We start from the raw sequence: 23,224 nt of genomic DNA on the forward strand, positions 1-23,224 counted from the left end.
CTGAATTATGTGAACTACATCATTTATGAAGATGATATAGACTATTATTGATTCTTCATTACATCACTGCAGCAATTGACATTGACATTGACTAGCACAACAGTGTTGACACTCGATAGACAAAATCTAGATGTCGGATCATTTAACCAACTTTAATTTTCAAATATTATTTGAAAAAAGCTTCAGTACTGGAAAAAAAAGTACAGTGGGTGGTTCAGTTAATGACAATAATAGTTTGAAAGGGTGTTTATTCCATCTGTTCAATGGAACCTGTTCAGTAGCTATACAAATTGGATTTTCTACCAGCAATGCTTCTGATTAAGATGCCATATTGGACAAGGGACTATATGAATATATAGTCATCAACTAAAATAAGCCTTCTACTTTTCATTAGCCAGTTATTAGTGACAATATTGCACTGATGTGAGAAATCAAATTTCTCAGGGAGATGGGGGTGTGTATAATACAAATATAAGTGATGTACTCACACAGCCATGTGTGAGACTGTCTCACAAAGTAAGCTCTTTGTAGACTTTAAGCCCTCCTTTTTTCAGAAGATGAATTCTTCTGAATCTTTTCCCCCTGTATGAGGTGTTCGCGTAGTGGGATGACTAGCGTCCTCTCAATGGAACCCAGTGAGGATGACAAACAACCACAAAAGTGTTGTAAAAAATACAATTTATTGATAAAATGTACAAGTAACAATGCACTCACACATAAGATAGACGCCTCAGGTACTCGCAGCCGCTTTCAGCACTGAGACTCAGTGCACTCCTACTTCTGCGTCCGGTCGACAGGACTGGAAACACAGCGCTTGGAGAGACTACGGTGGCCAGCTGCGATCAAAAAGCTACATGTCCCAGCTTGAACAACGCGTTTCGCATCATGTGATGCTTCGTCAAGACATGTGAGAACCTTCTCACATCAGTGCAATATTGTCACTAATTACTGTTTATTTTCTCATTTTGCACTTCCCTCACTCTGTTTCTTTCATTCTATGAAGGTCACGGGAGGATCCTCTTTTGGGTTGAGGAGCAATACATACCGGACCAGTATTGTACTATATGGTTTCTATTTGTATGTAGATTTTGCATTTTAGGATACTAATTGTCAGGCATATTATTTGTTCCATTTCGGATTGATAATTAGAGGGCGTGCCCCAGATATCCTTTTCCACATTTCATTAGCCGCCCTTATTTACAATAAACCTAAAAGTAACTTGATTTATTGGTAATTAGATCCATGACCATGTATATATTGTCTGTAAAATGTGTGTAGTATCAACAAGAATGATATATTCTGAAATCAATGAAAAACGTGGGTTCTTGTATTTTTCTGATATCTTCAATCCTACCTAATAAACATATATTAACCCCAATAACACAAACAATACAACATTATTTGGCTGCAAACACATACCCTTTTGTTACGAAAGCTAATGGTAAAACACAGCGCCATATTTACTAAGCAATCTAACATCCTAAGGCACCTTCAGGTGCTGGATGACTCATTATAGTGCATTTATTTGATATGTCATTCGGTACTTCAAGGATCCTTTTGGCACAAGTCTGCTTAGTAAATATGGCAGAGAGTGTGGTTGTGCATAAATGCTGTATTAAAATCAGAGGGAGAAGCTGTGTATTACAAACATTTGCGAATTAAATAAGTAAACAAGACACAGTAACCGCTAATGAACTATATAATTTTATTTCTGCTCAGAACAAACAATATTATAAAAATAACTGTGAAAGGTTTTTTTGTGGGTTCTCACTGGAAAATTGTATAAAAAAAATTAAGCAGCCAAAGACAGTGTTTAAATTAAGTTCATAAATATCTGTTATTTTTATTATTACTGACTTGAGTAACATTATGAGAAAATGACACTAGGCTCGTAGTTCCATTTTGGTGACCATTGCAGTGGAGGTTTGATTTCCCCCCCCCCCCCTCCAGTATTAAAGAAGCAATGTTAGTATAATTTACTATTCGTTATCTGAATTATTTACAGATGTTTCTCCATTTTTGTATTTTATTTTTACATTTGCCTTTCGTTATTGTAAGATACATGAGCAGAGGTGCAACTAGTGAGACATTTTTGGGGAAAATAAGAAGCAATCCCCCACCTCTCTACCACCACCACTTTTTCTACATTTTAAAATATATTTACATTTTTTTTAACAGTAGTCGACCAAGTTAGCCTTTCAGTGTAGCTGCCAGTGTTAAAGCTCCAACTCAAAATAGGTGCCAAATCTTGCTTGTTCTGTGGGCCAATAGGAAATCTCAACATTACCGGTTGGATGACGTGGCCACTTCCTATCATATGACTGTTGAAATGTCCAACCTGGAGCAATGGCAATTCAACCATTAAGTATCTCGGGAACTAAGGGGTTCCCAGAGCTAAATGTAGCACAGTTCAGTTAAAAAAAAAACCCACGGTTCACATTCTGTGAAAAGCATTAGTTATTTTAGGTAGGATTGCTGCTTTAAAAAGGAACATAGCAATTTTATGTTATGTTAAAACAGGGGTGCGCAAGCTGGTGGGGCGAGATTTTCCAGGGGGGGGCACGGTGGTTACAGAGATCCCGCACTCTTCCCCAATGTATTTAAATGAAATGCCGTTGGACCGCGTGAGGCCTCTGTAACTCCCTTACCTTGACTTCCAGAGACGCGTCGACATGGCAACGCCACGGGGTCACGTGGCATCATGTTACCATGGCAATGCGACATCACATGACGCTAGAGCCAAGGTAGGGGGTGGGGCATGAGCAGGGAAGCATGCAGGGTGGCACAGGGGGAAAAGTTTGCGCACCCCTGCATTAAAAGATTACTTTAGAACGTAAAAGGTACCACATATAAGTTTACCAGATCCCAGGCAGCAGGGTTATTTCAGGTTTGCAAAACACTGTTGACAGTATTTAGCAGGCCATGATGGTACTCCGCTATAAAGAGTGTAGCGCAAGAGCTTTCCTGTGCTATGGTCTTTCCTATGTGTTGTGGGAAAATGCAGGTACAGGTCGGTGTAGAACCTTCTCTAAACATTCTTCTCCAAGAATTGCTATTATATATTTCAATCAGCGTTTCAGTGCCCAACCTGTTTTGACAGTTCTTAAGAGATAATATTAATTTAATTTATACAAGGAAAACAGAATTGTGTATATTTTTTATTTATAACCAGTGTTTGTACTGTAAATATAAATGATTAGCAATATTTATAATAGCCGTACTTTGAAAATAATACATTTTTTTAACCTACACAGGTACAATGAAACATCCGTGCTGCATCAAATAAAAATTTTTGTTCGTACATAGCAACTTAATTATGTGAACACAATCTAAATAGAATTTTTAGGGTTTATGCTAGTTTCAATTTGCACTACAGGCATACCCTGCATTAACGTACGCAATGGGACCGGAGCATGTATGTAAAGCGAAAATGTACTTAAAGTGAAGCACTGCCTTTTCCCCACTTATCGATGCATGAACTGTAATGCAATCGTCATATATGTGCATAACTGATATAAATAACGCATTTGTAATGGGCTCTATAGTCTCCCCGCTTACGCACAGCTTCAGTACAGGTAGGGAGTTGGTATTGCTGTTCAGGACGTGCTGACAGGCGCATGCGTGAGCTGCCGTTTACCTATTGAGCGAGATGTACTTACTCGCGAGTGTACTTAAAGTGAGTGTCCTTAAACAGGGGTATGCCTGTATAGAGTTAGGTACTATGTCATAGGGTCTGGCACTCAGATTCCCCATGGCAGAGTAGCTATGTCAAAACAAGCCCGTTCGTTTTTGTAGGGGAGATTGCGTCCTGCGCTTGCACTTTATAGAGTAAGGCCCTATGAGGCACATGCATGAAGTGCCGGTATGGGTTATCGCAGCCGTTCTGGCATTAACCCCTATTCAAGTCAGTGGGAGTTAACGTCGGAACGGGTGCGCTAGCCCGTACTGGCATTTTATTCATGTGCACCTATGAGTGGTAACAGAAGCTTGCAGTGACTCATTAGCTGCTGAGTCACTGGGGTATATTCTGTTTTGCTTCCCTGTAACTGGAAATGTAACAGTTAATGTCATCATGCAAAGATGTGTCTGCTTTTATTTCTTTGTAAATTAAGTACAAATACCTTCTCTTCAGTACACCTGAATAGAGGATAGGGGATGTTTGTCCATCAAAGTGTTTTCTTTACTCTGAGCTAATGATTCTCCACACCGTTCCTCCAGGAATCCTCAGTGCAGGTTTTAAGGATATCCCTGCTTGAGCACAGGGTGCTCAATTAGTGGCTTAATCATTTTCACTGAACCACCTGTGCTCAGGCAGGAATATCTTTAAAATCTGGTCTGTTATGGGTCCTTGAAGACCAGAATTGGTAATAACTGCCCAAATCCCACACTGTCCTTATCAAATAGCAAATAAAGAGAAGGAAAGGGGGCTATGCCTGTGTTAACCCCTTTTGAACACACCACGAATTTAGATAAAATATCTGTTCACCATGTTTACAAATTTTTTTTAAAACACCTGTATGTGTCAGATTTTGATAAAAAAAAAAAAAGAAATCCATCCCCTACATCTAACCCCTTACATATGCCACTACCATTGGTAAACTTTGGTCATAGGAGGAATTGTCCCTTTAAGAAATGTTTTAATCAAGCTTTCGAAAATTTCATGCAGATGTGTTAGGCTTTTTATGTCACCTCAGACTTGGCAGAATGTGGAATATTATCACACTTACTTAAAGGCTGTGTTATGGGGGTTGTAGCAACAAAAAAAAAGGAACTACATTCTTTCTCAGTTATGGAAGGTGTGGGGGATGTCAGGTTCATAGCAGCTACACCTAGCATTTATAGTGTTTTTACATAATATATCATGGCGTAAATGCTGTAAATTACTTTGGAAAGTAAATGAGAAAAGTAGCAATAAAAAGGAAGAAACATGGTTAAAACTTCACAGAAGTGATTTCCAGTGGCCATTATTTTGCGCTGTGTTTACTCATAGGATCTATATGTGTATATATGCAGTGGTCGACAAATCACCAAAAAATCTACTCGCCGAACAAAAAAATCTACTCGCCACCTAGTACCACACGTGTGCTGCTTGGGCCAATAGAAGCTCGCCACGATGTTAAATCCACTCGCCCGGGGCGTGCAAATGTATAGGTTTGTCGAACACTGTATATATGTATATATATTGTGACGGAGTCACTGTCCTTATTGACTAGAGAGCTAGCGGCATGGATAGGTTCCAGTGTACAGGAGGTTAAATTCCTCTATGGGAGCTTGCTGCATCTGGTACTAATTAAGACAGCACTCCTAAGTGAAGGTTTAAAAAGGCAGGAAGTACCCTGCACAAAAGAGACTGCTTTTCCCCAGCAAGGGGAGAGATTGATTTTCTCCAAGTCAGGAAGGAACCTAGATGTTCTGGTTCCCCAGCCCTGAAGGAAGCATGGCTGCTGGGACCAGCTGGCACCCCAACCCAGGATAAAGATTTCCACGGGCTGGACACAGCCTGCTCCCCGGAACCGGCATTCCTGTTTGCTGTTGGAGCTAACCCAGAGACCCTGGGTTAGGAATCCCCTACAATACAGATAAACAATCAATAAGACTGCAATGTTAAAAGACTGCTTGTTTGCATAGGATAGTATATGTTTTGGGCTGGTAACCAGTTTAGCTGACCAGTGCAATTAGAAAGGGCCACAGCAAAGTTTAGTTAGTTTCCCTATGGGGAATAGGTTTTTATTTTATGATTTTGTTTTCTTAAAGGCACATGGTTTAAGTGACTTGTGGAAAAATAAACCGCTGAAGGTTGAGGGCTGAGTGCCTCGTGTGTGTATACAGGTGTTTGTCCTTTTTTTACAAATTAAACCCTAGAAGACTGTGTCGCGAAAAGCCTGGGCTAACAGCAGCGCTACATAAAGGGATCCGTTTGTCACATCAAAAATAATAATATATATATAATAAAAAATTAATAGACAATACTGTTCTGTGGCTAACAAAATGCTTTTATTTGTGTGAGCTTTCGAGGTACACTGATCTCTTCTGGCGATGTTACATTGAATAAAGCAGGCAAGGTGTTTACTCAAAAACAGTACATCTTGGAATGTGACCAGAGACCATCCCTCCCCCCCCCCTGTGTAGTGTGCGATTTATGACTTGAGGTGTTAAATAGTCCCTGAATGTGAGAGATGTGTGTGTGTGTGTGGAGTGGGAGTGTATATCAATGGTGTGGGTAGGTGTGGAAATGTAAGAGGGTGTTGCATTACTAAAAGTGTGTGTAGATACTATGTGGTCCCTATAGGAATATAGGGATGAAATTACATAAAGTATATGTATGTGTAAGAGACAGCTGTGTGTGCATACATAAAGCGCAATATGTATAGACATGGTCTTTAGCACTCATGGGAAGAGAGTTCTCTCGTGTCAGTAGTGACTCATATAACTTCGATCTCGGTATAGGCCACCGCTGAGTGTCCCAAACAGTTGCATAAATTTGTATTCATGCAACCGTCTCTCTTTTGGTGTTCTAAGATTACCTTTGAGTATGGCCACATTCCGATAGAGAAATGTACGCCAACAGAACTGTCTCTTGTTTCACGTGCGATGCTATGGTGATGCAGATTCATTCTCTTGTTTAGGCCCTGTCCCGTCTCACCTATGTAGTAGCAGCCCCCTGGGCATTTCGTGGACATGATGAGGTACACGACATTGCAGGAGGAACAGGCAAACCTGTGTATTTGCATATACGTTTATATATTATATATGTGTATACATTAGTGTATGCATGTGTGTGTGTATGTATATGTATATATATATATATATATATATATATATATATATATATATATATATATATATATATATATATTCACACACTTGGCAGTCATTCTCTCCTGCGTCCACACCTTTATTTTGTTCACCTAAAATCCATTTTATGATATTTTATATCCCTTAATGGGTTTTATGGTTGTATTTTCATTTTACATTTATCAATTCACATTCTTTTTATTTTTAGTAATTATTCATACATTCACTACATGGTTTTCCTTTAGTCTACTTATTGTAATATTATATCACATACTTTATATTAAACAATATATACACATTCATTCACTAGTTTAGTTATATATACATTCATATTCATCATTATTATTATTATTATTATTATTATTATTATTATTATTATTATACACATATCTTCACTTAATTATATTCAATCACATAGTATTTGTTATAATAAATTATCATCTACACATTATTAATATACCTACAGCCATTAATCAATGCAGAAATACTGGGGCTAGTTTAAGGCAAGTTTAAGGCATGTATCCAGAATGTACCTGGGTCTTTTTGGCGATTGCCACTGGTTTGTGTTAGAATAGTCGCAGTCTCTGCTGTATTTAATAGTACACTTTTTTGTAATTCTTTTATGTTTGTAATAATCTTTATTATATGACAAGTTTTTAATAAAGAGTTTTTAATCTGTATTTACTAATGTAATGTTTTTTATCAGTCATTGTCCACATGTTCTCTCTTTATATTTCTATTTTCTATCATATGCATTCCTCGTTCTATTTAAGCATTTACAATCAAGGGTTATTGGTGTTTTGTTATATATTTGTTATATATTTTATGCTATATTCATATTTTTGAGTACTTATTATTATTATTGGAAATGTTATTCCCCCTGTCTCATTCCATTACTTTGTGTGCAGCCCTTGTTTTTGTGCCTGCTGTTTCGTGTTTGTAATCATGTTGCCTTTCCATCAAGCCGATTTACATATTGTCACTCATTTGTTTAATATGGGTGGAGGTAGGACTACCAATTAATCAATCTATTTGGACTATATTAACCATGAGCACTCCCCCATTTTCTAACCTCTGATGAAGTCGCCAATACCCTAGCGACGAAACGCGTAAGGGTTAAAACGCTGATGAGCTGAGCCTGGACCTTGCCTCTATCTCTGTCTGTTACTACGGAAGGGAGCTGCGGAACTGAGGGAACGTATACTGCTTTGTCTGGACGCACACTATCGAAGCTACCCGGCTGTGCATGCGGAATGATATCCCACACCTCTAGCTGCAAGATTGGAGCTCCGTACTGGCAGGAGAATCACAAGGGGACCAGAGTTCATGTTCAATGCGTAGGGAGCGGGATTTTCCAATATTAGCTACTACAGTATTTAGCAGTATTAGTGTGCTTATATGTAATGCTTATATCTATATATACACACACTTATATACACTTACTGTTTCAGCACACTGCAGAGAGGAGCTGGGCTGCACGTTTTGCCCGAATCTGAGCTGCTCACAGCAGAGCCTGTTCCTCTACTCCACTCTGCTACTGGCCCACTTTTGTTAAATCTGACTGGCCCTTAAGGGGCCTATTCTAGTAGCTCTGAATTTGCTATTGCCACACTGCACGATTTTACATGTTCACAAGAAGCATAATGAAATGTGCGAAAAACAGTATTCCTTTTGCAAATCACTTCTCCTAAATCTCTTCTAAAACAAAGTGACAAACCGCATGGTTTATCAGCCAATCCACCCAGTTTGTTCTTGCTTTAGAAGCGAAATAACCTGAGGTCGTGCTAACTCCATCCCCAGTCTGACTTAAGCTAAGGCCCCAGCGCACAGGCAGCGCGCGACAGGGTGCCTAGGGGTACTCGTTCCTGGCATCAGCGCGACCAGGTGGACTACTGGGAGCTCGCGGTGGCGTAGGTGCGGCCATGATGTCACAGGACTGGTTCGCCCTCCTTGGCTGAACCGCCGCCGTGACGTGGCCAATGATCAGGCGTGGCGCCAAAAGACAAAATTCTTGTCTTTTGGCAAAGGCGGTAGCGCATTGCGCATTGTGCCAGGGCGCGCAGGCAGTTACTGGGGCCGGCACCATAGAGGGCTGTAACTTGTGTGCGCCGCGCATGCCGTCGCAGCCACTGGGAACCTAGCCTTATAGGTTTTTCTCTCTCAGCAAACCCATATTGATGTTTGTGAATGTACTACTAATCTCGCCACCCTTTAGCTGGAGTTAAGAAAAATGCATGTTTTTAGAAGCGGTTTGCATAACGGAGCTACTAGAATAGCAGTTGTGAGCAAAAAATGCGAGTTTGAGGCTTTTTTTTTTTTTTTTTTTTTTTAAACAAACCAATTGAATTGTTAGAACAGAGGGAAACAGCTTCTAAAAAAGCAGTTTAGATGCAGTTTGGATTTGCGATAAGGGCATACAGAATAGCAAAACATGTCAATCCGCTTCTAAAGTGCACATCAGAAGCGGATTGGCATGCTTTGCTATTCTGTACGCCCTTATTACATGTCCAAACCAAACATCTAAATGGCTCAGAAGCGGTTTCACTCTTGTTCTAACAATGCAAACTTACATTTTTTTGACCACAACCTCTATTCTCGTATCTCCGTTATGCAAACCGCTTCTAAAAATGTTTATTTTTTTAACACCACCTAAAGGGTGGCGAGATAGGTATTGCAAGTTACATCGAGAGCCTGAAATATGGGTTTGGCTGAGAGCAAAATCCATAAATATGAGGGTAGGTAACCCCAAACACTGAAGGTGAATGCCTAGTTGGCAAATGAAGGTTTTTGCAAAGGGCTCTGGTAACGCACAGTGCAAGTGTTACTTTTATGAGATACCTCGGACTATAAACATCTAGACTGCAGACAAATCTTATCTAAAACTTAAAAGAATTGAGACTTCATAGATTTACAGTTATCCACACTAGAAAATTGCATGTAACTCTAAACTATAAACTAAGTTCAATACTAAATAATGCAATTACAAGGTATCTGCTCCAGCCTGTGTGGTTAATTTTCTTTTAAACATAATTCTAGTTACATAATTGGTGTAAAAAGCTGTGGCTTTTTTTCAGAAGGAAATCTAAACATAGAATGTGTTGGAATGACAAAGAATAATGTGCTTTTCATATCAAATCAATCTTTGTTAAAAGATTTGACCTACCTTCAAGAGTTGTATTGTCTTTTGTGTTTTGATTTTTTTTTAGTTCATTTGTCTTTTTGAAAGCAGTATATCTGGTGACAGAAGGTATTTAGCATATGGAACAAGACATACATTATCAAGAGATAAAAAAAGTGTTCAGGCAGATTAAGGAAACAAACATAGAACATTTTAGATCAGACCAGCACAAATAAAGATACAAATCTAAATTTGCTACCTCATTAGTTGATTCCAAAAATTAATTAATAATGTAAATTTACAAAAAATCAATATAATCAAGGCAAATAATTTCACAAAAAGTCTAAAAGCAAGTTTAAAAAAATAAGTACACCTCTTATTTTCAAACATGCTATTAGACTTTTTGATTTTTTTTTTATCTTTGAGTGCTGGTCTGATCTATGTATGTGTATTATACCTGATGGTGAAGGGACTGCACATGAGCACCAGTTCCAATTATTAGCACAGGGTCAGTGCAAGTTCTGTTTTTTTTTTTTTTTTGTTTTATTTTTGTATTTTAGATTAAGGAGACAAGAAATAGTGGCTAATATGGGAAAGAAATCAAGGTACTCTGATGACAACCAAATTGTGTTGATTGGAGTTTACAAGCAAGGATCAGTGATAGTATTGGAATCATCAAAAACAGAAAATAAGCATTCTGACCTTTCATTCTCTTTTTACGTGGGCATAGACAGTAGGGAAAAATGAGCAAACACACATTGGTGCTGCTCAAGGTTGAGCATTGTAGAGTTATAAATAACACTAGAGAGAGTGGTGCTTCAAGCTAAAAACATTATTAATCACACACAAAAAAGACCAGGAGGCATATATACGGTCCTGTCAAATTTTCTTGATGCTCATTTCACCGACTTACAGAGGGCTTTTTTGTTTTAAGACTTTCATATCACGTCATGTCTGCACTCTTCTAACAAAAAAAGACAACCAGAACTTGCACTCACCAAGCCTTTTTCCACAGATACTGTTTTCCGGTGCTCTTGTTCAGCACCCTCACCGCAGAGAAATTCAAGGAAAATCTAGTTAGACCGGCACTCAGGAGTAGATCAAAAGGAAAACAAATTCCCTTTATCCTTTAGATCCACTTAATAGGATTCTGTTTAATTCTCATGTGGTTTAGAGTTTACAGAAATAAGAGAAGTTTAAGCAGATATTCTCTCTGTGAAGGTGTACTGTCTGCGACCCCTTTACGAGCGTATCGCCAAATCTTTTCCAAACCCATGTCTAATGTTGCAGTTGACCCCTATGCACACTATTAACATTGATCTTTGGGCATTGGCATTTTATCTGATCGATGATTCCTATAATTTTACAATCAATTAAACCATTTGTTTTAGATTTTACTGCCCTCCTTCAATAAAAAAAAACTTAAGTGCAATCTCCATAACATATGATTACATGCTTGGCACTACCGCAATTAAAACAACCTGAAGTCTGTAATATACTTAGCCAGGTGTTGGCAGGTTTGCTAGGCACATAGGGACAGCTGTCACGATAGCTTGTGCAGGGTTATAATATACACCAAAATCACGGGGTTGTATTAAATGCGACTGTGATATGATAAAGAAAGTTTATTCCTTCAGGGAAGGAGAACACACAGGATTGTACAAATAACACACAGAATATATACACTTACTTAGGGAATGGGGCAATGGAGCAATGAAGTAATCAGGATCTGGATTAGCAATTCAACAAGGCATCAGGTATCTTTCAGATGTATAAAACCAGAGACGAACATGAAACACAGACAGAGCTCAATGCACATCCAGCGAAACTTTATACACAGTGCAGTGCCTAAATATACATGTATTGCTATCTATTAAATAAAATGGTCTTTTAGTTTAACATTTTGGCCAAATTGTTGTAAGCCCCTGAGCCACTGCACGGCTGACCACACACCTCAAGGGTCCCTACACTAATATAAATTCTTAATAACCTGTGCATTGCCAGGAAGAATGATTTATAATAAATCTGTCAAAATTAGTTGCAAAGTTCTAAGTCTGATTGAAGCTTTAATTAACCTGTACATTACCAGGAAAAGCACTCTGTATTAGATTTGTCACAATCACACTGCAAGCAGGCAAGTTCCCCTGAGAGTGGGAAATCACAGTGACACATACGCTTATATATATATTGTGGTTATTTTGGGGGTTCAATATGAGCTTGTGGGTGTTCTATATGTCTTACAATTCTTGTTCAGCTGGTCTTGGCTAATTGGAGGGTGGCAACCTCCTACCTAGTTTAAGCTCACCCCCTCCCACTTTTAAATGGTTAAAAGCTCACTCCATAGCATCTCTCACTCTCTGGGGAACTTGCCTGCTTGCAGTGTGATTGTGACAAATCTAATACAGAGTGCTTTTCCTGGTAATGTACAGGTTAATTAAAGCTTCAATCAGACTTAGAACTTTGCAACTAATTTTGACAGATTTATTATACATCATTCTTCCTGGCAATGCACAGGTTATTAAGAATTTATATTAGTGTAGGGACCCTTGAGGTGTAGTCTGCCGTGCAGTGGCTCAGGGGGCTTACAACAATTTGGCCAAAATGTTAAACTAAAAGACCATTTTATTTAATAGATATCAATACATGTATATTTAGGCACTGTACAGTGTATAAAGTTTCGCTGGATGTGCATTGAGCTCTGTCTGTGTTTCATGTTCGTCTCTGGTTTTAAATGTATATTGCCATGCTCAGTAGCACTCCTCTGTGACACTTATATGCTTATATATATGTTGTGGTTATTTTGGGGGTTCAATATGAGCTTGTGGGTGTTCTATATGTCCTATCTTTCAGATGTAGTCAGGAATAACACGAACAACATTGGACATAGAGCTTACACTCGTTTATATGGGATTTAAGCCCTATACCCTAACATTGGGTGTCAGGTATTGGTTAACAATTACCTGCACCCAATTACCTTGTGCCAGCTAACGTGGGAAGCCCTTTGGTACCTGCCCTCAGGTAACTGGCACATGCTCACAACCCCTTAGTCAGGCTCCCATTTTCCTAGCCCCACACCAAAGAGTTGGCATTGCCAAGTCAGCCAGATCGGGATCTGGGCCGGGAAACCTGACTAAAGGTGGGAATTATAGCACTTTCTGTGAAAGGCTAAGTCCTGCGTTTTCTCCACCCTGTATATTCAAACCGGGGGGATGAGCCTTTGATCAGCGGCCTTTATGTAGACACACTGTCGCCCCCTGACCATTAACATACCGTATGGGTCAGGGATTTTCGCGGGCTTTCTACCAGGCATAAACTACAATAATGGTACAATATTTTATATAAAGCAAAATATTCCGTTCGGTTGGGCCGAGAGGGCTAGAACTTGCCAGACCCTCATGCCGTATGGGACCCTACGTGGTGGCCAAGTTTCAGCTAGCTGCAACCCGCCGAACCGAAGTTACAGTAATACATTTTAAAACGACATATATCAGAAACTGCATTTCTCCGCCATTGAAGTCAATGGCAGAATCACCTTTCAAACAGTTGCCCATACTCCGTCCTGTTGATCGGAGAGGGCTGGAACTTGCCATGCAATCATGCCGGAGCAGTGACTACATGGTGGCCAAATCCCAGCCCTCTAGTCCTTACAGAACCGGAGTTATGGGTTTACACTTTTCACACTTTCTGACTTAGTGTTTTAAAGCCACGCGGCTTTTCTCCACCATTGCGGTCAATGCGGTGACCCTCGAAGCGGCCGCGACTCTTTCCTGGGGTCATTGCCCATTGGACCCTGTTGGGGTCAAGTAAGGGGGTCTCCCTGAGCTAGGGGCAAGAAGAATTAACCCGCTACCTGCCCTAGGGCCGGAGATACAATTTTAATATGAATGAACATGGCCGTGACCAAGTTCCCACGCCAATATAGTGATCAAAGCTTCTTTATTGATATTGTATCCGCTTTCGGGGTTTGCGGTTTGGCCGGCTGACAGTTCGTTCCTGGAGGTCGGACTCGTGAAATCCCCATTGAAATACATTACTCCATGCATTTCAATGGCGGTGTTCCGCTTGTCCTCTCGGGCGCCACCTGCTGGTCTTTTCTGATATTAGGCCAAAACCACGGAAATCTCCATTGACTTGCATGGAGCTCCAATGGCGGCCTATGGGATGGTCTGCAAATGGGGATAGAAAAGGCGGGAAGGGGAACAAAGGGCCATAAACATGTTAATGCAATTCACCCTTTCCCTCCCGACCTGATCCCAGTGTATGTGTTGGGTGCACACACTATAAGGGGAAAAATACATATAACCAGGGGAGACATAGTTTGTAATGCGGCAGGGGAATAAAGACACTATTAAACATAATAACAGTTAACCCCTCGCCTCCCATACAATGGTGGGGGTGGCCCTGTGGGGTCTAACCCCTTTATTACTGGGCCCACCCTCCTCTCCATCGCTACAACAGCGCACTAGTAGGTCCTTTAGATTGGGTTATTTATCGTTCCACCATCTGGGGAGATTTACCTATGACTTTTCTTAGGCTACGCTTATAGTGCCGGCGACGCGACGGTGACATCATGCTGCGGTCGCTGGAAAAAATCAAATAGAGATGACTTGCAGTGATCGCGACCAAGCCGTTGCGTCGCGCTTACTATAAGCGCACACGATGGCGGCAATGCATTTGTTTTGACAAACACCATAAGCACTATAAGGGCAGCCTAAAGTTACTATTTTGAGCCAAGATGGCCAGTGTTTATTAGCATTTGTTCTGGCTTGTCTTCTACGTTCATAGCATATTGGAGAGAATCTCTCTGCATGTTCACTGCCCTCTTTTAACCTCTTGCAATACTGTTTCTTGAGTAGCCTCTGTCTTTAAAACGTTTAGCCAGCTTTAGCTTGATGCATAAACAAGTGATCCTTTGAACAGTTTTCACTAAGACACAGACACTGACTTGTTGGTATACCTTTGAATATACAGTGGAACTAGAGTTATGTAATGGTGCTAAGCCTTAATGCACCCCAAATCTCATTCATTTGAAAAGGATTTAAAGTAGTGTCCCCCCCACCACAGGAGCAATGTTCTTTTTTGACCTATCCGCAATCTGATGAGGGAGTTATGGAGCCAACCACATTTCCCTGAGTTTCCGTTGATTCCTTTGTTACCGATTTAACTTTGGAAGAACAATACAGATTCCAAGGTCACTCTCACGCCAGCAGCCCAATAGAAATAGACCCTGGTGGCAATTTGGGATTTTTTCATACCACCTGGAGAAATAAAAAGAAAACTATCTTGAAAACTTGGGGTTCCCCATAGCCTGGAGTAACACATTTCCACTCAGAGGTGGCCTTATATAAGTTGGGGAAAAAAAAGCATATTTTTTTAATTGTATAGTGTGGTTTGCTGGTTAAGATGGGTTAAAGCTTTGCACTGTATGGGGACATCGTGTTGTTAAGATTTAACATGAAAACTACAGGGATAGCATTTGTTTATATTATTTAAGAAAGCTTTTTACTATATTAAAGACCATAGACCATCTCTGGGTTCAGGTAAGCTACAAAAATATTTTTGGGGGATTGCTGCTTTAAAGTAACATATTTTTTTTGGATATGTATTTAATAGGATTAAACAAAGATTTACAAAGTGTACAGTACATCAAGCATTGCCAGTAATGCCACGTATGTGATGTTGCATGCTTAAACATACATTCTTTTGTTTCTGCATAAGAAAATGCTAAATAGGTCTACCTTTTCCGTTATTGTTGGTTTCATCTATATAAAGTGTCCTTTATTTACTATTAACCAAAAACAATGGCTATTGATTTCACACTGATTTGCATTCAGGTGACAAAATACATAAAATCGTCTTCAAACATTTAGTTTGACCTAGTTGACAAATAATCTTTGTCAGGATAAACAAAAACCTATACATGCCTCTACATGGCTCAGTGCAACAGCCTTTGGCAGTATTTTATGCTCACCTCACTTCACCTTTTTATTAATGATTCCTTTATCAAGTTACTTTCCTTTTTGGTAATCTAGCAGTTTCAATATTCTTTCACTGCCAGTGTCACACATTTAGAGGAATTCTTAGGGGTAGATTCACTAAAGGCCAAAATTGTTGCATGAAAAATGGGGGTAAGAAAAATAGGAGTGTGACGATTACAAATACGTATTCATTAAGAATTATTTGTTCAAAAATGGGTTGTGATGTCTCTGGCCACTTGGGATTCTAAGGGGTTAATATATGTAGTCCAACATTATCAATATTATGTATTTTAGCAACCATGCCAATGCTACATAGTGTAGTGATGGGTAAAATTGGGACCGAAACGGGGATCCTTTTTGAATAAAACCTCACACAAGGTTTAAGACCACTGGAGGGCCACCTTTATTTGTATCATATTGTTCCAATTCCAAACAGTTTACTTAGGTTGACGTGCACCCGTAGCGGTAACCAACAGATGCAATTGTGAATGCTCCTTTTCTATTTTACTATATAGATAAATAGGCAAGATAGTCATTGTCAGACAATCATCTGCACAAAAATGAGAGATGTAATGCTAATTTGTTTTGTTGTGTCCCTATATTTTATGTATTAGTATATAGGACCCTATTAAAGTATTTTAACTATATTCTCAATCTCATAGACTGTTCAATACATATCTGGGACTAATTCTTATTCATGGTCACCTACATAACAACAAGGTACATTTATAGACTCTCTCTACACCTTGGCCCACAGCCAAGTTCCATTATTTACTACCGAGTTCATGTAATCGGGGTCTTTTTTTACCAGAGAATACTCTTGCTCTTAGGCTGCGGCCCCGCTGCCTGCGCTGCACATGTGCCTGCGAGGCTGGCGGTGCGTCCCGCCATGTCCCCCGGTCTGCAGAGAGCTGCAGGGGGAAATACAGGGGGTGGAAAGGCGTGACGGGGGAGCGACGGGGGCGCGGCCGTGACGTCACCCGGCAGGTTCACCTTCATTGACTGAACCGGCAAGGGGCATGGCCTAGCACTCCATCGTGACTCCTGCTCTCAATTTTCTTGAGCAGGAGATTCTGTCAGCGCAGCGCGCCGCCCCCCCCCCCTCGCAGCGGGCCCGGCCCTTTGTGGGGCGGAACTTGTCCCTGCAGCGTCCACCACAGCGGGTGCTGCAGTAGCCAGTGGGGACCTGGCCCTAGGAGTTACACTCTGGCTCTGGTTACCCTTTTCCCTAGGCAAGATAAGCCTGACGCTAGCCTATGGTAAGTGATAAAAATGTGCATTTTTTTTTTTGCCAGTAACCCGATTGCGACATGTATCAGAGTTGACTGAATAGAATGTAAATAAGTAATTAGCAATCAATTCCTAATTTAGATACATTTTTATGCTAATTTACGTACACCACCACTAAAAATAACACATATATATGCAACATTAAACAGGAAGAAAGGAATCCAGCGCTACAGCATGTAACAAACTCCAGGGCACTTCTGGGTTAGAACAAAAACTTTATTGGACCTCACGAACACACAGCTACACCACAGTCTCCCCCTCAACGCGTTTCACGCTAGAATCAGCGCTTGGAGTTTGTTACATGCTGTAGTGCCGGATTCCTTTCTTCCTATGCCAATTCTTCAGAAGGCTGCACGCCCAGACATTGGAGATCAGAGGAGAGCAGGACCAGGTTTATGAGCCTACATAGGTGTAGCCCTTTTTCTGACGCTCTAAAGAGACTACTGGTCACTGCACACACCTGCGGCTCCAGGAGATCTGAGCCTCCGCTAGCTGGGAGCCTGGGGTAACACTTAATTAGTGCAGCGCCTCCACTTACCCAGGATCCTCATCATGTAAGATTCCCCTAGGCAAGAAACCTAACAACACATGCTTGCAACCAGTTTTACTGTAATGCACTATAACCTTAGCACTCTGTAATTTGCATCAACACATAACATATAACACTTATACTATATGCTTATTCACTTATACACTAACACAGCTAACTGGTAATGTCTTTATAACATTAGTGGCTCCGCCACGCTCCTACGGAGTATTGTCCTTGTATAGTAGTGGCTCAGCCACGCTCCTAATGAGTATGTCTCTGTCCCGTCACCGCGTGCCCCACACACTGTGTCCTTGTACTAATGGAAAGGATTGCTCCGTGTATTTAGGCCTTTGGCCACTCACTAGTGTCCCCAAAGAGTTACGCCTAAGGCGGGATCAGCACCTGTTGACCGGTGTTGGTGCACTTGCTGTAAATACCTTCCGGTCATGGCGGTGACCGGTAACAACTTCAAAAAGGGTCAGACGAATCCACTGCCTGACTCTGGTGTCACAATGTTCAGCTGTCTGGTCCCAAACGGCTCGCAACCACCTTGCTCCGCACACTGGTCGCTATCTGCCTACACAGTAAGGTGAACGATCTGTACCACTATGGGCGACCCTGCAGCACAGCAGCCCACTGTGACTCAGGGATTCTCCTAAGGGCCTGTGGGGTAAAGCTATCCTATGCAGGCGGGTCACGGACCCCCTGCACTCACACACCCTCCTCCTTTACCTTCCGGATCCCCTCTGCCTAGCGTGGTCTCTCCCCCATGCTTCCCTATCTTCCTCCCGTAATCCCAGCCTGCTGATTGGCTCCTGACATCAGATGACTGTCCCAGAGCTCATGGGAGTTGTAGTTTGCCAACGGAGCCTTTCCCCTATTTTTCCGTCGTTCGCGCGCTTACACCGCACATGCGCGACCTCTCTGCTCTGTCAGTGCCCTCTGAAAGGTTGCGCAATAACATGGCGGCGCCCTATACTGTCGGGCCGCCACGGAACCTGCACCACTCCCTCCGAGCCCTCTCTGCAACCACCTGAGGTATTTAACACACCCCTACATTGGTAAGGTTTTTTCCTTCCCGGCTTTGACTTTACTTTGGCCCATGCATACTCTCCAGCTCCACTCTATGTGACACACTGACACCTAGTGTGCTTCTACCAAGCTGCCTGAGCGCAGGACAGATTTCTTTAACTGCAACATTAAACAGCCCTTTATCATTTCTTTAATCCTGGAAATACTGTATGGCTTTAGAGAATAGAACGATAAATATAACTGGCATTAAATACCAAATAACACCAATGTTTTCCTTTATCAACATTTATTGAGTCAATGTCTTAAATTGGAGTATAATGCGTGGTGCTAAGAACTGTATACAGCTATGTTGATGATAGTATGAAGATGATGAGTCCTATATGAGGTCTGGGATGTATTCTTAATTGTGTGGGGGGGATACTGGGTGTGGTATCCTAGTTGGTAAACCACCGTAGATGGCACTCAAATTGTCCAGGAACCCAAAGGCTAATGATCACCCCAATAAGCAGTACCCCAATCCCTTTGTAGAATAATATAACCATGTAGCAAGCGGGAAAACTCACGAATCCGCTGCAGCGTCCATGTTGATCCCACCAGACCTTCGGGTGTGCCTCCGTCCTTGGAGATAGATAGCAGTAGAAGAGAGAAAAGGCAGAGCACAGCCGGAATCATCCAAAAAAAGAGAATTAGGAGGAAAGTGCGTTATCCATTAAAAGATTTAATAGTCATGGTAGGAAAAAAGGGCAAGGCATTACCCTACCAACATGTTTCGTGCTACACAGAGCACTTTATCAAGACATACACCATCATCATTAACATATTTAAAGAGTAACAAATAATTGGCTTACCAATCCTAAACCGTGTCTGGGATCCTCCTTGTAATCTGGTCACGAACGTCCGTGACGCCTGCTTGCGGGACGGTGCTGTGGATGGTGGAGCGAGCGAGCCTCCTTCTCTGCTCAGAAACGGTTGTATACTTGCCTCTGCACCTACACTTGTGTCGGCATTGGCCATTTACTGCGTGCTGCGGCTGTAGCTTTTGGTATTTGTCAGGAGAGTGATCAGTGGGGTGATTACACATTTCTTACCACGAAATATAGGTCAACGCTGACACTTTCTCAGCAGCTATACTCACCATACAGTGCTATACACACCATACAGCACACATTGTGTTATGCTGTTAATGTTCCTTTTTGTGTTACAGCTGTGGGGGTTATAGTACCTGTATTGTGCATTATTAGGCTATACACCGGTGCAGGGTTTCTATCTGTAAATAAGAGGCTCTACTTCACCAGACCATTAGGTCATATGGTAGTTGGTTATTTAGGATTACTTTATAGCTAATTAGCTTATTCCTTTCACTACCAATTTGTCTCCCAGCACCTTCCCCCTTTGGGGATCATTTTTATTCCTTTTTTAATCACTTGTACATACTTTCACTTGTTTCAGCGTTATACTGTTATACCATTAAAGTTTTGTTATTTTCTGTTTCTACAGACCTTGTGTCTGACATATTAGTTAACCCCTGGTGGGGTAGTGGGGTAGGTGTATTCATCAGTGGATATCTTATCCTTGTATATTATATATCAGTGTACCATGAGTGCGTGTTTACAGGGATCCAGGTGACTTCGTTCACCAATTGTGTCTGAGAAAAATACTTTCCTTTAAATCAAAAGATGCCTGAATATAGAAAATGTCCAATATCTTTTTTTTCTGTAATACTTAGAGGAATGCCCTCTTCACTGCTGCGTTTGTATAATTAAAATACACATGTGGATATCAAATTTAATGGGGTTAACGCTAAGTTTTATAGTCAAATGGATAACTGTCCTTTGCACCCTCACAATTATGGATTGTTTAGTATCATTTAATACATCTGATCGCAAATGTTACAAAGATATTGTTTTTGTAAATGTAAAAGTCATTTACATTCTTTGAGGATTGAGGAAAAGGCAATGAAATTTTGTTTCGGACAGAAAAAAAATCTGTATTTAAAAAGAAAGGTATTTTGATATGACAAGTTATGAAGATTAGGTGTCTTTAATGAGTTTTTCTATAGAAATTTCAAGAAATTCCAAGTCAGGAAGTGCATCTAGCGTATTTTTGCCAAAAATGCACTTAATGAGTTTTACCTCTACAACGATGATATACACTATTTGTTTTTTTTTGTGTGCATCATTCTTTAGAACACAAAGGAATCCCTTTAAAGTTAGATTAAAAGGGCTGTTTCTGATTTCTACTGTCAGAGAGAGTTGTGAATCTATTGTAATCACCACATAATCCCAGAGAAGGTATTTCTCGGGTAACCTCACTTCTAGCCAAACACAGAAAAACAGGAAAGGTCAAAGGTTATGGCCTGACCCGCCATAAAAACAAACTCCTTACATTTTTAAGATGCAACTTGCAAATCAAATTAACCCCTGGTGTGCCAGATTATTAAAATACTAAATGTTTTCTGGCCTTATGATGACAGTCATATTTTTGGTGTGGAATACCCATATTTCACTTATTTTGATCCTTCTTGCTAACTTGCTATCTTGAATCTGGTTGTAGAAGGCAATAGGGGAAGGTGGGGAGGGGTTACAGGCACATTTTAGAATGGTGTGCAATAACTTTTGGTTCTCAGTTGAAAGGAGAATGCCAGTACTGCAGATCGGGGAAAAAGAAAAATTCAAACATACAGTTGTTGACAACAACAAAAAAGAAAATGCTACTGTATGAACAGAAGGAATTACCAATTGTTTAACCAGCATGTGCAAAAGAATGGAAAATATCCACACCCTAATTTAAAAAAAAAATGCTCATTAAAGGTTTATTGAGGTCAGTTGTAAATTATCACAGCAAGCTTTCAAAGCAGGTTCTCAAATTAAATAATTTGTCATATGCCGTGACACCCATAGATCACGGTGCAAGCACGCTCTAGATGCACTAGTAGTTTGATATATGGTCAGCCCCTTTGTTTTTTAATTCCACATAGTTTCACATGATAGTCACATAGTTCTTATACTTGATAAACACATTGCTCAGTGTTGCTACTTCTAATATAGTTATATCTCTTGTAAACATTACATTTAAAGAGCTGCCAAGATCCAAATGACTGATATTTGGGGATTTTGTTAAATTAGGGGGTCGTTGGGGGGAGGGGAGAGGGCAGGGCTGTTCAAATTGAGGCACTCTGGCTGCAGGGTAATGTTTGATTGAACACTCCAGTGCCAACGATGTCTGACAGGCTCCTTGGAGTTATGTTTTACATTAAAGCAACAACACTTGAAAAATTCTATGCTTTAAAAAAAAAAAAAAAAAAAAAAAATCAGTTCTCTAATATTACTGTAGATAATACTATCTGACATTTTTAAACTCCTAATGCCATTTTTTATGATTGTATTATGTATTGATCATCTTTTATTTGCTACAGCAACCATTTATTTATTTATAAAATGTTTTACCAGGGAGGAATACATTCAGAGTTACCTCTCGTTTTCAAGTATGTCCTGGATGCAGAGTTACGATGACAAATACATGGCTATATTAAGTGGACAGGGTTATACATTATATATAAAGACATTACATGAACAGTTCAAGATAAAATATGTAATGGGTGTTTGAAACTGTTACAGAACAGATTAAAATGTGAGACCGCTTTAGTTTGGAAAGAACTTAGACTGGTGGAGGCTTTGAAAGACCCAGGGCGATTGTTCCAGTTGTGGGGTGCACGGTAGGAGGAGGAGCGGACGGATACTTTGTTGAACCTTGGGAGCGTGAACAGTCTTTTGGAGTCTGATCTCAGGTGATAAGTGCTGCGTGTGGTAGGGGTGAGGAGCTTGTTCAAGTAGGCGAGTAGCTTGCCCAGAAAGTATTTGAAGGCAAGACAGGAAAGATGAACCTTGTGCCTGTACTCAAGTGATAGTCAATCTAGTTCTTTGAGCATTTTGCAGTGATGTGTGTTGTAGTTACATTGGAGGACAAAGCGGTATATTGAATTGTAGATGGTGTCTAGTTTTCTAAGGTGAGTTTGGAATACTGTGCCATATACAGTACTATGTCCCCATAATCTACAATTGGTATTAGCATCTGCTGTGCATTGCACTTTCTGACCAGTGGGCTTAGGGAGGATTTGTTTCTATAAAGGACACCTAGTTTGTCACAGGTTTTGAATGTCAGGGTATCATTGTGCAACCCAAATGTTAAATGGGATTGAAACCATATGCCCAGATATTTGTAACTAGTGACAGGGGCTAGGATGGTATTAGAGCTGGTTCTGATCTGAAGCTCCATCATTGGTTGCTTTAGAAATTTAGCCTTGGTCCCAAACACCATTGTTATAGTCTTGTCAGTGTTTAAAAACAGTTTGTTTTGAGAAATCCAATTTTCAAGTCTCAAAAAATCAGATTGAAGTATGTGTTAAAGGTCAGAGAGCTAGGGCTGTGTGCAGATGTAGCCAGGCTCCCCAGATTCACCCCTATCGCTGTATGCAGTGAGAAT

The 23,224-nt window shown here is 40.5% G+C and overlaps 1 protein-coding gene across 3 annotated transcripts in view; it reads left to right on the plus strand.

The window, feature by feature from the left end:
* The window catches only part of DHRSX (dehydrogenase/reductase X-linked), a 576,187-nt gene that overhangs the window by 118,544 nt on the left and 434,419 nt on the right, over positions 1-23,224 (plus strand). The gene's annotated exons all lie outside the window — the stretch shown is intronic.

This window comes from Ascaphus truei, chromosome 3 (genome assembly GCF_040206685.1).
Source record: "Ascaphus truei isolate aAscTru1 chromosome 3, aAscTru1.hap1, whole genome shotgun sequence".
Taxonomy (NCBI): domain Eukaryota; kingdom Metazoa; phylum Chordata; class Amphibia; order Anura; family Ascaphidae; genus Ascaphus; species Ascaphus truei.